Source organism: Meles meles, chromosome 7, assembly GCF_922984935.1.
Source record: "Meles meles chromosome 7, mMelMel3.1 paternal haplotype, whole genome shotgun sequence".
NCBI lineage: Eukaryota > Metazoa > Chordata > Mammalia > Carnivora > Mustelidae > Meles > Meles meles.
In genome coordinates this window covers 79,937,204-79,953,777 of record NC_060072.1, presented here as the reverse complement: position 1 = coordinate 79,953,777, position 16,574 = coordinate 79,937,204, and positions in this window count along the sequence as shown.

Genomic DNA, 16,574 nt, shown 5'->3' with positions numbered 1-16,574 from the left:
ACATACTAAAAAGGTATTCAATAACCAAATTGAATACAAAAAAATAATTAGCATTCAGTCCCTCCATCACACCAGCCATATTTCAAAGGCGACCCTATTGGACTCCATAGACATAGAACCTCACATTTAGCTGATCCTCTAACAAGCGGAAAACATAGACCACTCCATATCCCCAGGTTTCTTTCACCGTCCTCCCTTCCTCTCTTCCAAAACCTCACCCTCCCGTGCTTTGCTGTATAGATCAGGATCCGGGCAGAAACATGGAATACCTGGGGTGGTACAAGGTATTGCAAACAGATAGGATTTCATACAGAGCGTTCATTACACAGGTGTTAACAGGCTGAAGGAGCAGAGAGAGAATACTGAGATAGTAATAGCAAACAGCTACCATCCTGGGAACTGAGGGAAAGTAAAGACGTAAAATCACCAGAAACACGGGGCCTGGAAGAGAAGCCCCATCCAGATGGCATTCTGATTTCGAACAAGCCACCTGGATGCTTCTGCACCTATAAGGGACCGTGCCGAGGCTGGTCTGGGGTCTGTAGCCAAAGTCAGGTGCTGGCGCCCATCTGCACTGCTAGAGTGACCTGACAGCAGGACGAATGGGATGGAAGAAGTCTTTTTACCTCCTCCCACCTTCCGTGTTCACACTCGTACTTCACCTGTCCTGATGGAAGCCAGTTTGCAGAATTCCATCTTTAGGTTCATGAGCAGAGGACAGAGGGTAGACTGAGCGTGGAGGAAAAAAACAGGGAAATAACTGGCATTGGCAAGTTGAAATGCTTGCCCTTCCTTCTGCATAAGCACTCCTTAACTTAACCTGGATGGCTCCCTTGGTCCGGCCATGGGGTCCTGGGTGTGGTCTTGCCATTGGCTTTGGTGGTACCTAGTTAGAGCCCTTCGGAAGAAGGACCTCTTGGGTTCATCTGAGTTTTGAAAGCAGCTCTAGCTAACTAGGTCTAGACTAAAGTAAGTCCAGGGCTCAGCTCAGTTTGAAATGGCTTCAGACTGGCCTGCTATGAATGAGTTTGGGCTTCAGTAAGGGAGTATTTTTGCTCTGCCAGAACTTGGATGGCCAACTCTACTTGCAGGGGCAGCTTTATTTTCGCAAATGGTACCAGCCGCCCAGTCACTACGTTCCATGGCCTCTGTGGATTTTGCTACACTTTCTTACAGATGGGTACAGAGGGAATGCTCAATCTCCATTTGCTCCTTTTATGGGAGAGCAAACTCACATTTCCTTCTCTCCAAAAACGGATGTTAAGTGAACACACTTGTGTCTTTCTTTTTTTTTTTTTTAGATTTATTTTTTTTTGACAGATAGAGATTACAAGTAGGCAGAGAGGCAGGCAGAGAGAGAGAGAGAGGAGGAAGCAGGCTCCCAGCCAAGCAGAGAGCCCGATGCGGGGCTTGATCCCAGAACCCTGGGATCATGACCTGAGCCGAATGCAGAGGCTTTAACCCGCTGAGCCACCCAGGCGCCCCTGTGTCTTTCTTCCTGAAGCTTGTGATTAAGCAGAGCACCGTAAAGAGATCTTTATCGTCTCTCTTGTCCTCGAAGGGTGAGATTCTAGCACGGTTGCGTTTTCTGGAAGGGAGATAAATGAAGGAGAGATGCTCTAATGAGGCAGCAGCAACTGTGTGCAGTAGCACGGATGAGCAAATGACAAGGAGGCACCCGTCTCCACGCCTGCAGTCAAAGGACCCGTTTCCCCATTCACATTCCAAGGCAAGTGGGATTATTTTTATAAGAAAGATACATTTGTAGAATTAATGCTGCATATGTTTGAGCTCTTTCCAAAATGATGTATTCAGCAATACTTAAAACATTTTGAAAGCTCTGTGTGATGGGAGGACGCCTTAGCCATTTCCTGGCAATGTGGTGTGTTTGTGTTTGGGTTACAGTTCAGTTCTTGGCTTCCTCATCACACAGCAGTTGGAATGAGTCTTTGAATTAGCATGAAATGACACGGTTTATTTTGTTTAGTAGATCGGGTCTTTCCAAAGCTGGTGTGCATTTCTCCCGGGCCTGTTGTGAACATTTGACTCTGATAGGCTGGAGAGGAAGAAAGGAGAAATCCTGACAGTAGTTTTGACACACCAGCTTTCTCATTAAAAAAGAAAACAGCCAGCTCCCCCTCCACAAAACAGAAATAAATCCATGGCAAGAAGCCACACAGAAGAATCCATTCTCACTGAAGGGAGTCTTTTGTATTTGATGTTAGTGGTCCTCTCCACCACAGCCCGTGGAGGTAGCAAAACAAAATTAGGCTCCTTAGATTTTCTGGCGTTGCTGATAATTTTATCAAATAAAGCCAACAGAGGTGAATTAGAATGTTCCCCTTTGGGAACCATCAAGACATACATTATAAGGAAGTTAATGAACACAGACCCTTTAGGATTTGACACCCAAGCTTTTCCTCTTTAATTTGGGATCCCTTCCTTTCAGCAAGTCCCCGGCAGATGTTTTATTGTTTTCGTTGTTTCTCCTCTGGGGCTGTACATTAGGTTAAAATATCACAAATAGCTGCGATTACAGTGTGAGTCACATAAGCTATAATTCTTCGTGACAGCCAGAGGAAATGTGACATGTTTAGGAAACCTTGTCATTGACGCTAACACTCAGATCTAAAGGCAAATGTTTAATGACGGACTCAGCAAGCTGCATAAACTTTGCTATCTACCCCCCCCCCAAAGGTTACTCCCAGTGAACTATAAATATTTGGAAAAATGTCTGTAGACAATGATGAACTTTCTCCTCTTTCACCTCCTAATCTATAATTGTAGGATAAATATCCTATCTGTGACAAATCAGATCTTCCTTCCCTTCTGTTCGTGTTTGCATATCTAGGTATGTTATTTCCAGCCAATATCCATGACATTGGGTTAAGCAATCTTTCATGTTTTAATCTGATGTGAATATAGGAATTTGAGTCCTTCAGAATTCTTTAGGATATGGTCATTGGGAAAATGTGTAAGTGTTGGCAGTATTATTCAACTGCCCCCTAGTGAGCTCATGATGAACTCGTTGGTTTTATATAGTCAACAAATTAGAAATGCCCCCAAATGAATTTTCATTATATAAATACATGCCTGCTCTGTATTGTCTGTCTAACTCAGGGTTTCTGAAACTCAGCACTGCTGGCATTTTGGGCTGAATAATTCTTTGCTGTAGGGGACTGTCCTGTGCATTGCAGGATGTTCAGGAGCTTGCCGGGGCTCAACACACTACATACCAGAATGCTTCCTCATTGGTTGTGAGCTCCCAGACTGTCTCCAGGATATTCCCAAATGTCCCCTGGGCAGGGGAGGGTGGGAACCATCATCCCTAGTTGAAAACCACTGGTTGAACTCTAGGTCCCTTTCTACTTCTCTTCCCAGTCTCCAAAGTACTTTAGTGAATGCATAAAAATTCCTTATCCTCTCTTCCATGTCAAGTATACAATTCTCAATATTGTCTTAAAAGGTCTCACATACATATTCATATTTCCCTGGTTGAAACATCCTTGGAGTATTATCTGCTGTACTTAAAATATTCTACCTATCACTGCAGGTATAAATGTGTATTTGTGGACACATTTCTGGACTGTGAGTCCACAGGGTTTAAACATAGCTGGTGCTCAAGATTTTTTAAAAAATGAAAAGTACTGATATTCTTTTGTAGATCACGCCTCATTTAGATTATATTATTTCATTTACCACTTACTTCATTTTTTTTAATAATGCAGGGAAAAAACCACTAAACAGGTGTAAAGATAAAAAATTCAAATGGCCCCAATTCCACCATCCAGAAATAATTATTTGCATGTAGTTAATTTTTTCCCAGTATTTTGCTGTGCATTTTTATTTGGTGCTTTTATTTATTTATTTATTTATTTTTAAAAAGACTATTTATTTATTTATTTGGCAGAGAGAGAGAGAGAGAGAAAGTGAGGGAGAGAACACAGCAGGGGGAGTAGGAGAGGGAAAAGCAGGCTTCCTGCAGAGCAGGGAGCCCGGGACCCTGGGATCATGACCTGAGCCCAAGGCAGATGTGCTTAACAACTGAGCCAGCCAGGTGCCCCTATTTGGTGCTTTTAAAAGTTTGTCACATCATGAGATTTTTCCTTATGAAAGATTTTTTATAAGTATTATCTTAATAGCTACTCTTGTAGAAAATAAGAGCACAATCTAAGAGTTTAAGTAAGATATTACGTGTTAAGAACAGCCCTGTAGGAGGAAGGAAGGAAGCTGGCAGCCAGCCATCACCACAACTTTGTAACTTAGCAAACCTGCAGGCTCTCCTTCACAGCCAAGTGCAAAGTACACTCAGCTTGATCCAAGACTGCTTTGTGACTGAGCAGGGGAGGAGGGGTCTGTGAATGCAGTCACTCTGCTGTGAAGATAGTCACACTGGGGAGATGAGACATCATACTCAAGAAGGAAAAGGAAGGGGAATCTTGTAATCATGTTAGTCAACTTCCAAAAGGTTGCCTATGAAGGCAGCTATGCTTATGCATTGAAAGGGGCGTCAGAGGAAAGTACAGGTTAGATTCTCAAACTCAACACGAGTTATTAAAAGCTGAGGTTCTCCCCTAACTGTTAAGAACCAGAGACAGTGGCTTGAGAAGTCCTTGACCCACTGTCACTAGCTTTGAAGAGAGAAGGGGCCAAGAAGACAGGCATCCTCTAGAAGCTAGAAGAGCAAAGAAACAAGAGTCTCCTCTAGAAACACAGAAAGAAATGCAGCCTTGTTAACACTGTGGTTTTAGCCCAGTGATACCTGTGCTGAATCTGACCTACAGAACTGCAAGATAATAAATTTGGGTTTTTTAAAGTCACTAAAGTCATGATAATTTGTCACAGCCATCATAGGAGATTAATACATGGGCAAACACCTGGGACGTACAAGGTAGGTGTTTAACTTTATAAGAAACTATCTTATTGACCTTTTGGTAAGTGGGATTAGGCTGGGTTCTTAACATGAATGGATGTACATTTCTCTGCCAATGACTTTTATAGAAAGATTTGTAGATTCAGAATGTAGAGAAAGAAAAAAAAAAAGCCACCAGGAGACAGCCATCTCAGGTGTCACAGTTTTGAGGGTTAGGTAACCAGCTGAACCATTCATAGCTGAGAGGTTTCCCAAGACATTAACATGGATGGTATGTCCATAGAAATATTCTTTTATGCCTAATTCTCTGACGAGTAAGCTCACATGACTTTAGAAGCCAGAATGCTAGACTCCTTCATGCCCTTCTCATTACTCTGATCTCATCCTCTCTCCAAGTCTGGCTTTTGCAAATATTAGTGTTGCTTTGGGCTTATCTTCCGATGTTGCTCTCTCTAAGGGCTGCCAAAGATGGTGGTTTGTCTTCCACCAATTCACACCACAGGGACTGCATCTAACTGAAATTCATCCAGGTTGCCTGGGTGGCTCAGTCGTTTAAGCATCTGCCTTTGCTCAGGTCATGATCCCAGGGTGCTGCGATCGAGTCCCGTGTCAGGCTCCCTGCCTAGTGGGGAGTCTGCTTCTCCCTCTGTTCCCCTCCCCTGCTCATGATCTCTCTCTCTCGCTCTCTGATAAATAAACTCTTAAAAAAAAAAAGAAATGTCATTCCTGATTTGGATTAAGGGTTGGGATTTTTCTCTCTGAACATTCTTGGATTATTTTTGTATGGAATTTGGAGAATCCTGGTGTTAGAGAAAAACTTACTTATGACACTTGTTAAAAATGGTAATGAAGACTTTATAACAAGAGGGAGAACTTCCATGGGGGTTTTGCAGTAGAGGGGAGGACCAAGTTGAACTTCAGATGTAATGACGACAAGTGGGGATTTACCAAAGGAATAGGGTGGGGCCAGTGAGGGAAAATTACTAAGAGGAAGTTTCATGGGTAAGAAAGGATTCTGGCTAACCAACTTGCCAGGTTTCTTAGAAGGCAGGATGGGGTGATATGGTATCAAGGGTGGAGAATAAGGAATTTGATAAGATATTGGGATTTCCATTAAATTGTCCTGGTAGGATTCTTGTTAAAATTGGACTAAGTAGGCCAACAACAAAGCCCAATGTCATGACTTAGTTTAGAAGAAGGCTCAGAGGAACGTGATTCAGGTTTGGTCAAGAAGAGCATCTTTGTCTTTGGGGACTTATGCTCAAGATGCCACCTTGGCCTTTGGTAGTTATTTTTAAAATACAGTATCCCATGCTTAAGGCAGTTTACAATTTTCTGACTATTAATTTAAAAAAAAACCCTGAAGGACACCAATTTATATCATTAATGTAAAGGGAAAGATGATCAAGAAAATCTATAACAGGCAAGCTAAAATGAAAGCAATACCCACTACTAATCCAAGCATACAAATTGTATAGGAAAATCATAAATTTTAAAAAAAGCAACTTCATTCCAAAATGCCCATTTGTTCAAATCTGAAAGATGAAGCCCTGTGATTTAAGAATTTTACTCCCCTGATCCTTCCACTTTTCATATAAGTGATTATCAGTTTTTTATGAAACCTATTTCTGGACACGAATAAATGGGGGAACCATGTCTGAGGTGCTAAGAAGATCCTGTACACATTTCTGTTAATAAAAAGGTTTCAGGGTGGCCAGAATTATCCCTGTGGACATGCCTCCCACTATGCGTGATGCCTATAAAGTGGTCTTATTGCAGATAGGCTTCTAAAGTACTTTAGTGGCCATTATTGTGTTTTGTTTTATTTTCTGAATCACGTGCAGCAATGACATTCCAGATGGACTCCATTCCTCTGGTTCCATTTCTGTAGCACTGATGTATTTGCTAACTTCTATTGTGGGCGTGTTATCTTGCCCAGGCAGCACATGTCACACAGCCTAAAGGGATGGCAGTCTGGCCTTCTTGGCTATCCACAAAGCATGGCAGAATTCCAATGGCCCATCTGTGGACGGACTTTATGCTTTCAAGTATCTGACTTATTTTCACACCCAATGAATCATCAGTGAGACAGAATCATATTACATAAATCCTGATGCTTTTAGGAGGATGACCAAAAGCTTTAACCTGGCCATAAGGCTCTTTATATGATAGGGTGGTGACACCATATTTTTTTCTTCAGCAGAAGGTTTTAGAAATATGTCTGTTAGCCATCCTTTTACACCTCCATCCATGACGCTCTCTCCATTTGCTCTTGCTATTCAACCAGGGATTTCTAAGCCAGTATCACCACAGAGATCCCAAGGGTCTTCAGGTTTGGCTCTCAAAGGGACTAAGAGGAAGTAGCAGTGATGTATGTTGATGAATAATTTTTCAAGCCTATCATGACTGTCTCCCAAAACTCCACCCATCAAAGTAAAATAATTCATGCACCCCCCCCCCCCCCCACACACATTTCAGCCCTCACTGGACACTTCAATAGCATCAGCAGTTTGCTTGGCATCAATGCTACATTTTAGCTGTAACATCAGAAGTGGAAATGTGGGCTGGCATTCTGCTCTCCCTCAGCTGGTACTTTGTGCTCACACTTGGTGGATCCTGAAGTTCAACCACATTCCTCTCTGTAGAATGTAGTCAAGGAGTGACTACATATTCTACTATGCACAATAGACTGCCCCTTCTATCTAACTTAAAAACTAAATGGTGGGGCACCTGGGTGCCTTAGTCAGTTAAGCGTCTGACTCTTGATTTCAGCTCAGGTCATGATCTCAGGGTCCTGGGATGAGACCCACATTGGGCTCTGTGCTTGCTGTGGAATCCGCTTGAGGATTCTCTCTTTCCCTCTCCCCTTCCCTCTGCTCACACTCTCTCTAAAGCAAATAAATAAATCTTAAAAAAAATGGTTACCAAAGTTTTAAAAACTTAATTTTAAGTAACACGATGACTAGTGATAGTTGAGTTCATGGGTCCTGAGTCAGATAAGGACCACTAATTGTTCAGTGCTTTTGTGTTAATTAAATTATTTTCCCATTAGGAATGCTTGCTACTTACAAAGAATTATTAATGTACCATACTCTTTGTCCCCACCCCTCCTTTTAGATTCCTGTAACTTGAATCTCTTAATAAATCAGCCCTAAGCCCTGAAATATATCATTGTTTGTTATTGCTATTTGAAAATGCTAAGCTGTCCTGAAATAAACCGCAAAGTAATTTCATTTGACTTTATCTTATTTTTTGAATGGAACATGTTATTTGGAAATGAAAAACAAAGCACATTAAAAAAGTGGACAAAAATCTATTCCTTTATCACTAGTTTCTTGGGAAATTTTCTCTAACATGTCTTCTCCTTTTTAGTATGCTTGTTGTAATCCATTTATTTTCTTTTCACTTCTTGTTGAGCCTTCCTTCTGGAACAGCATTCTTCCCGTGATTACATTTCTGAATCCTCTGGGATCTCTGACTAAATTGTGTAGAACATGTGCTGCTATAAGATTTCATTGAAATGTATAAAGAAGAAAGAATTCTCTTTCCTTAAATTCCCTCTTGTACATAAAATATTTGGTGAGTTGCTGATATCTTTATTTAAACTTTTTTTCAGCTACAGTCTATTAGTTGATTTTATCTTTATGTTTGACACCTCTAGCTACAATTTTTAATTGGAGTTTTTATATAAAGGAGAATACATGATAACTTTGTGACTCTGTTCTGCCTGGTTTGAAAAATTCTACATATTTTTAGAGGCAACAGGCTACAACCAGTGAATGTTCTAAATACCAGCTTCAAGAAATTGAAAAATGTTAATATCATTACTAGCAGACACTATCATCCCATGCTGTTCCCAACACATACACCTGCCCCATGTCAACAGAATAAGCTAACTGGTACAGGGAGAAAAAGGGCAGAAATTGGTATAGACAGAGTCGAAAGTTCTTAATCTGTGGATAAGCATGGCGGAACAAGACCCGCACCACTCACTCATTCAGTTCTGGGCTCACAACCGCCAGATTCTTGTAAGAATTCGACTTGCCTTGATGATTCCCTTGTGAAGGACCTTGTCAGAAATTGCTGGAATCAGAAACAAGGTCATTGTGTGAAATAAGCATTCATTCTATTAAGATGTTTGCATGGGACTAGCCTGAGAAATTTGCACAAGATAGTTTATAAATCACTCCTCTTGACTGTGAGGGATGCCTCATGAAAAGCCAGGTAAAGAGGTGCCACAGGTAGAGAATGGAGTGATTATATAAGGAGGGAGTCAGGAAATAGACCCTCAGAGCCACTGGGGATGCAGATACAAAACAGGTTTTATTAAGGAAAAACTTAGAAGCAGAGAAGTAACACACACACAGTCCATCAAAATATTTTTATCCCATAGCTAATGGCCAAGCAGCGATGGGCTGCATGGGCCACGGTCAGCGCCCCACAGATGGGAGCCGTGACCCCAGGATAATTCAGATCTGTTGAGCTGACTCTCTCCTAACTACCAAATCAAAGGAGGAAATAAACCTCCAAGGTTATCCAGGCTTTTGCTCCTCCAAGTGATGTTTAATGAAATGTAACAGAATTTCTTAGGACAAGAAAGAAAAAACAGAATTAGTATACAAAGGGAATAATACAGAGGCGATGAGCCTGGGGATGTTGAAATTATAAAGAAGCAAGAAGCCCTTCCAAAAGCAGGATGAGAGAGAATGTCTGCGTTTGTGTGTATACAACGCTGTGTCTGTAGACACGTCACATGAAAACCTTAAAAAAAAAAAAAGTATATGACATTACTTTTATCAGTTAACTTCCAGAAAGTTAGGTCCATAGCTGAGAAAATCATTTATACCAAAAATAAAACAGGTAAATAGGGTGCCTTGAGAACAAATGCCTGTGAGGATGTGGGACAACAGGAAGTCTCATCTGTTGCTGGTGGGAATGCAAAACAAGATAGCCATGGTGGAAGACAGAGGGGAGTATTCTTACAAAACTACAAAAGTAGATATACTCTTACCACAGGATCTGGCATTTACATTCCTTGGTATTTACTTTTGTGCCCACAAAAACTTGCGCACAGGTATTTATAGCAGCTTTACTCATAATTGCCCAAACTTGTTGTGCAAAAAGAATGAATACTGTTACGCTGAAAAAATAAATAAAATGGGAAAAAAAAAAGAAAAAAAAAATAATTGCCCAAACTTGGAAGCAAAGATGTCCTTAAGTAGGTAAATGGGTCAATAAACTGCGGTACATCCAAACAATGCAGTATTATTTAGAACTAAGAAGAAATGAGCTATGAAGCCATAAAAAGACATGGAGGAAACGTAAATGCATCTTACTAAGTGAAAGAAGCCAATCTGAGAAGGCTACCTACTCTGTAATGCCAACGATATTAGACTTTCTGAAAAAGGGTAGAACTAAGGAGACCGTGAAAAGATCAGCAGTTGCCAGGACTGGGGGTGGGAGGGGCAGTCTGAAAAGGCAGATGACAGGATTTTTAGGGCAGGGAAGATACTTTGTGTGATGTCATACTGAAGGACACATATCATTACACATTTGCCCAAACCCATAGGCTGCACAACATCAGGAGTGAACTGTAGTTTCAGCTGTGGACTTTGGGCAATTCATGTCCATGTAGGTTTCATCACTTGTAACAGATACACCATTCTGGTGGAGGATGCTGATAATGAGGGGCGGTGCACATGAGGGAGGCATATGGGAGATTGCTGGACCTTCCTCTTCTTTTTGTTCTGAACCAAAATTGCTCTTAAAAATCTTGAAAAAACGAGAGAGAATATATGCATAAAAATATAAAAACAAAAAGAATAGGCAGGGTGCAGAGAGAGTGCTATTTTGACCAAAAGTATAATGTGAAATAAAATAGAACGCACAACCACATTCTGCTACTTTTGCCTCCAGGAAAAGAAATCCCAGATTCTAGTTTACAAAGTTCAGCCTCGATTCTACCTTGCAGACCAGTGACAAGAGAAGCCAGTTCTGAGAAGCATGGTTGAGTCACTTAGAGAACACAGGAAGTCTCCTGTCTATTGGCTCTATTGTTTCTGGAAAAATGGGGTTTCACAGGCTGCTCTGCAGAAGGTGAAAGAAGGCAAATGCCCTGCTTTCATTTTTGACATGCCAGCAAATTCTCCAAGAGCAGCGGATTTCACTGTGCTAGCGAGGGAACAGTTGCTCTAGCCCCTGTCCTAACGGAGACATTGGAAATGGAGCAGATACTCCATCCCTTGGCGGCACCTTCCTGGATGGCAGCTGGAGGCATGGTGGAAGCTGTTGCATTTTCATCTCCCTTGTCACAGTCCCAGACCTGGCTTTTCATATATATATATATATATATATATATTTTTTTTTTTTTTTTTTCCTTGTAATTTACTTCCTAGAAAAAGAAGTCAAAGCCCCAGTGGGGGTGGCGGGGGGGGAAGGGAGGGAAAAGAAAAGAAAAGAAAAAGTAAAATAAAATATCAAAAAGTGCAAGTGGGTTGGAGAAAGGGAATAAAAGGGACAAGAGGGGCTCCGCCTGCCTTAGGTCTACCCAGGACGCCTTTCCTGGTTTATGATTCTCCCTCTGTTGAACCACAAAGAGAAAAATGTATTAGGCCCCCGAATGCCAGAGTATATTGTCTGTCAAAGGATTTCCCAGTTAAAGAACCAATTAATTTCCAGCTCTTACAGCTCACAAGGACATAAAAATAGGATCTTCTGTGGCTTTTGAAATGTTGGATATACTCTCGTCTTAAAAGAGGAGAATTCAAACTGGCTTTTCTCTTTCCTTAAAGGGGGGAAAAAAGAGTGCAACATTTGAGGCTTTGATGTTTTCCTTTCAGAACCCAGCCCCAAGATGTGCGACTTCAGGATTCGTGCCCACGTGTACACACCTGCACACCACGTGCGTATTTGCACACACTGATGCTGAGGGGGTTTGTTATAGAGTTAATGCAGGTGTTTTCTTCTCCCGGGCAAGTGATGATTTCCTTTCTTCCATGGTCAGATGGATGATTTGAACAGCTAGGAAGGGCAAGGGCAAGAAAAGCTTTGATTTATCTGCCGCTGAACTGATTTAGACAAATGCAGGAAGATGATACATCGCTGAATTAGGGTGCGCAGGACAATAATGAGAAGCTAAAGTGGGTGACAAGTGCACACTAAAATCCATATTACTACTAAACAAGCAGGCATGCATGTGTACCCTGTGCCTTATTTTATGTGACAGAGTGGTGCTTGTCATGTTTCAGAATAGTTTAATGAATGCTTTAGATCTGTAATTAACAGGGCTCTCATGTGCTCACGAGATGCTGGCGTTGGTGAGTGGTGAATTATTCAATAAATATGATACAGAAATTTAGCCCCCATGCAGGGAACTATACAGGGAAAGAGTCAGAGAAACATGGGCAAATATGAATCCAGCTGTAGCCAATTCTGAAGCTATGCCATCATTGTCATAAAGAAGATATGCTAATATATAGATACACATATAAAAAAAGTCCCCTTTGCTTTCACCATGAAAATCAAAAGGGACAATAGAGGGCCGAGAGCTTCTCTCTCCTTAAATTCTGTCATATTTCTTGAGTCTGCCAGATATTCTATTTTCTTGGCGATTTATTCTCTAAGAATTCCTCTGGATAACCTGAGTTACAGGTGAGTTCCTGAAGTCGAACTGAGGATTTCCCAATCATGCAAAGAAAATAGGATTATTTGGTAAACTGTAGAGGCAACTGGAAAGTGCTGGGAGGATGTCTTTCGGGGCAACATGGGACCTAAGAAGGAGCTGGCTGCAGGTGGCAGGGTTCTCACTTGACTGACAGCTCAGGGAAAGTCTTTTTGTTTCTAGCAAGATGTCTTTCTTGTTCTTCTCTGGCCCATTAAGTCAGTGTGCAGCTCTTCTGGAGAGGCCTTCCAGGATCACACTCTTCCAACACCTACTTCTTCTCATGCATTGGCTTAAATATGAACGATGAAAATTTCAGTCCATTTGTTAACACATTGTCTCATTCAAGTGATCACATGTTATTTATATTAACACCTTTGATGCGTGTTTGTCACCTGTTTTCTTCTCACGTGGAGTGTCACCCTTAGACTGCCTTAGTTACTTGTATCCAGCAGAGGTCTCTCAGTTATACAGTCAAAATGAATTTTAAAAGAATTAAAAAAAAAAAGATGTGGTGGCCATAAACTAAAAGAGCTCTATGCAAATGACCTTTTGCACAATTACACTAAAAAACCAACATACCGGCAAGTTGGTAAAAATTTTTATCCCTCAAGGCTCTAATCACAATTACCTAATATTGTGTTAATATTGTTTCAATACCTGGTACTGGACCTTTGATAGTCTTCATTCTTGTAAAAGTTTCATTGCTGAATGTGCTTTTGGGCCAGCTTTGCTATTTACAAAATATACTTGCTTTTGGCCACTATGAATTCTGTTGTGCCTAAAGAGCTTGATTACTTTTGTCTGAGAATGTGTCTGAGAATGGATGAAGCCTGTGGAGTACAGTCAATGATATTGTTAGTGAAATGACCTAAAAGTGCCATTGAAACCTTGCACAAGACTTTAGCTTTGTCAAGGTTTACAGTCAGGGCTGACCCAAAGCACTACTGAGAAATAGGTCACTTCTTCCTGATCTTTTTCTCTCTTAGGTGTCAAATGTTGTTATGGCACCCTCTTGGTCACTAATGGGATATTCTCTTTAGGGTGGCTCTTCCTTTTTACCGTTTCTTTTGTCTCCAAATCAAAACCCAATTAATTTGGGTATCCTTGTGACTCACCCGCTCATCTGTTTGGCCAATGAATGCTGGATTCTTAATCCTTGAAAAAAGGGTTAGCTACCAATGACCTTGCTCTGGTAGACCACTGTATCTTTTAGCCAAGGCCTTCCTTATCTCAGTCTAGAGCAGCAAACAGTGGTTGGGATTAGCTACTTGGGATACCACTGGAAAGATGCCTAGACTTTATTCTGAAAATTCAGGATTTGTCAAAACAGAGTTTTAAAAATATAGTGGAACTTGTTTCATTTTTCTGTTTAATTGGCCAAAATATTTACACTTAGAACTAAGAGTATGCTTTTCATGTATAATGTTTCCTTCTTCATAATTTTGTGCTAAGTAATAGAATGAATGGATCCAAATGGCAAATGATTTAAACAGGACATGGCCATATACAGTGAAAAATAGAATCTCTTTGTCTTGTAGCCCTGTGCCCTTGTCCCCATTCTTAGTTCCTATAGGCAACTATGGTGGGTAGATTTGTTTTTTAGTGCTTCTGGAGTTTCCCATTGTGTGTTCAAATCATACTCTTATACCTCTATTTCTTGATTTATCAATTTTAAGCATTACATATTGACTTTCCTATGAAAGATGAGCAATTTAGTGTACTTTTATTACTCTCTACATTTTTTCCCATCTACTTCCTGATTTTCATTACTGTACATTATTTATAACATTTATATTCTGTCCTGCAGTTCTGTGTTTATAATTAAACCTTTTATATTCTGTCTATAGGCTGATTCTAAAACAAGAAAGATAATTAACATTTTAATACTATAATCATATAACTATTATTTACTCCAGAACTAAGTACAATTAGATGCAGGTGGATGAAAACATAATTTAGCAAATTAAATTTTTGCCGTTTGAAATGAAATCTTCAAAGTTTGGCAGCCTAAGAAATTTCTTTTGTTTTCCATCTCATTTCCTTTCCTATTTCTGTGTCAGTGTTGCTCCTGTTCCTTATACTTTATGCAATTTCTTTGTCAGATGCTTTTTGTTTGCCCGTTTTCTACTTATGCTGGTATATACTTCTGAATGTTTTTTACAAATATGGAACATGGGTTTTAAAATTTGTGGTATCCTATATCATAGACACTTAAATAGATCCTCACACGTCATCATTTGGCTGTATATATACATTTCTGGAGTCAAGAGAACTTTCCTCTCTAGACGTGGCTCCATATTTTGTAGTATCAACTGTGACTCCTCCTTTGCAATCAGCCTGTTTTCTTTTTCTTTCTGGAAGTTTCTCAGAACTTTAGTTTCTCCTAGCCTGAAATTTCAGCAGGAAATGACTGGTTGTGTGAATCTTAGAGCCCTGGTCTTTTCAGTTAACACAAATCTTTTTATTATTATATTTTAATTATTACTATTCTTAATATGTTATTACCTTATTTTACTATTTATAATTTTAATAGTTATTATGATTATATATTATCATCATTATTTTATATATATATATTTTTCCACACTGATGTTTCAGTGTTGTGATTTGAACTTCGAAAATGTATCACCCTTGTCATTTTTCTCTCATATTTTCCACATTTTGTCTTTTTGTTCTACATTCTGGAGGATTGCTCTATTTCATATATCTCTGTCCCTATCTTTTACTACTTGGATATTATCATTTAGTCCATCCATTACTTTAATCATTTTTGTTCTTGGATTGTCCCTTTCTCATGGCAGTTTGTCCTTATATTAAGGATGAAGTATCTTCTTGAAAATTTTTTAGAATGCTAATTATTTGTAAAGTCTGATTCCTTCATTGTTTCTTAGACTAGTTGTTCTTTTCGTTCCTCTTGGTCTTTGTTCTTTTATTCTTTTGGATTTCAGGGTGTGTCGAATGCTCTTTTGTTTTTAATTCATTTCCCCAAGTAGAGAGGTGTATTGGTGAGTAGAAGTAGCTGGTGTGCATGGCCCTGCACCCGGGAGGCTTCTCTTCTGAGGAGAACTCTGTGTGGCTGAGGGTATGCATCCCCACAGTAGATTTTCTGGTAGGGCACCTAAGCAGGACAACCTGACTCTGGGAATGCAGAGCTTTATTCTGTGTCACTCCTTTCCTGTTTCACTGCCTCTCCTTTCTCATTATAGTTCCCTTCTATATCTTTCCCAGAGTTCAGCTTACCTCAAACTTGGTTTCTTTCTCAGGTCCCGGCACCCTTGCCAAGCATCCTTACCTCCCTGTTAGGCAGATCACACACTTTTGTTAGAGTTTAGCTCCGGGGCTCCAAGAGTTCAGTGCTGAGGGCAAAATCCTGTCTTGGTTTCATTTTGTCACTAATGAATCCATTCTGTCATAGGTTTCTTATCTGTCATTTCAAGGGGATATGGAGAAAAAGAGTTAACAGATGAGGGAACAAACCAGCCATTTTACACCCTGAGGCCCTGCATCCTTACTGTAATATTGGTTCCAATTAAAGCTAACCAAAAAATGGGCATTTATTTCACTTGAAATGAAATCACCTACTAAAATGAAGATAATAGGATATTAATAGTTTTTTAAGCTGTATAAAAACACATTTTAGCTCCAGAGGACACTGAGCTCTGAATGTCAGGCCTATACTCTCTGATAGGCAGGGCCCTCAGGAAGAAAGCTCAGTATTTAGGGACAGAGAGGGAGTCTACCAGGGAAAATCAGGCAGAGCCTCTCATGGAAGCATCCATCTCTTCGCTGTTTACTCTGTAACATGACCTTTCAACTCTTTTTTCATGGAGTGCTGAATTGAGCCCTTAGATTGCCATATACTCTTCAGTCATGGGCAGGGCAACTGTAAGTGAATGTTCGTATATTTTTACTTTGTCACTGTGAGATCAACCAGACTGTCTTATAGAGTCACAATTCAGAGAGATAGATTTTATATTGTTGAGGAAATGATGGAGACTTTGGCCTCAGGGTTCACATACTTTTTAAAGATAAAAATGA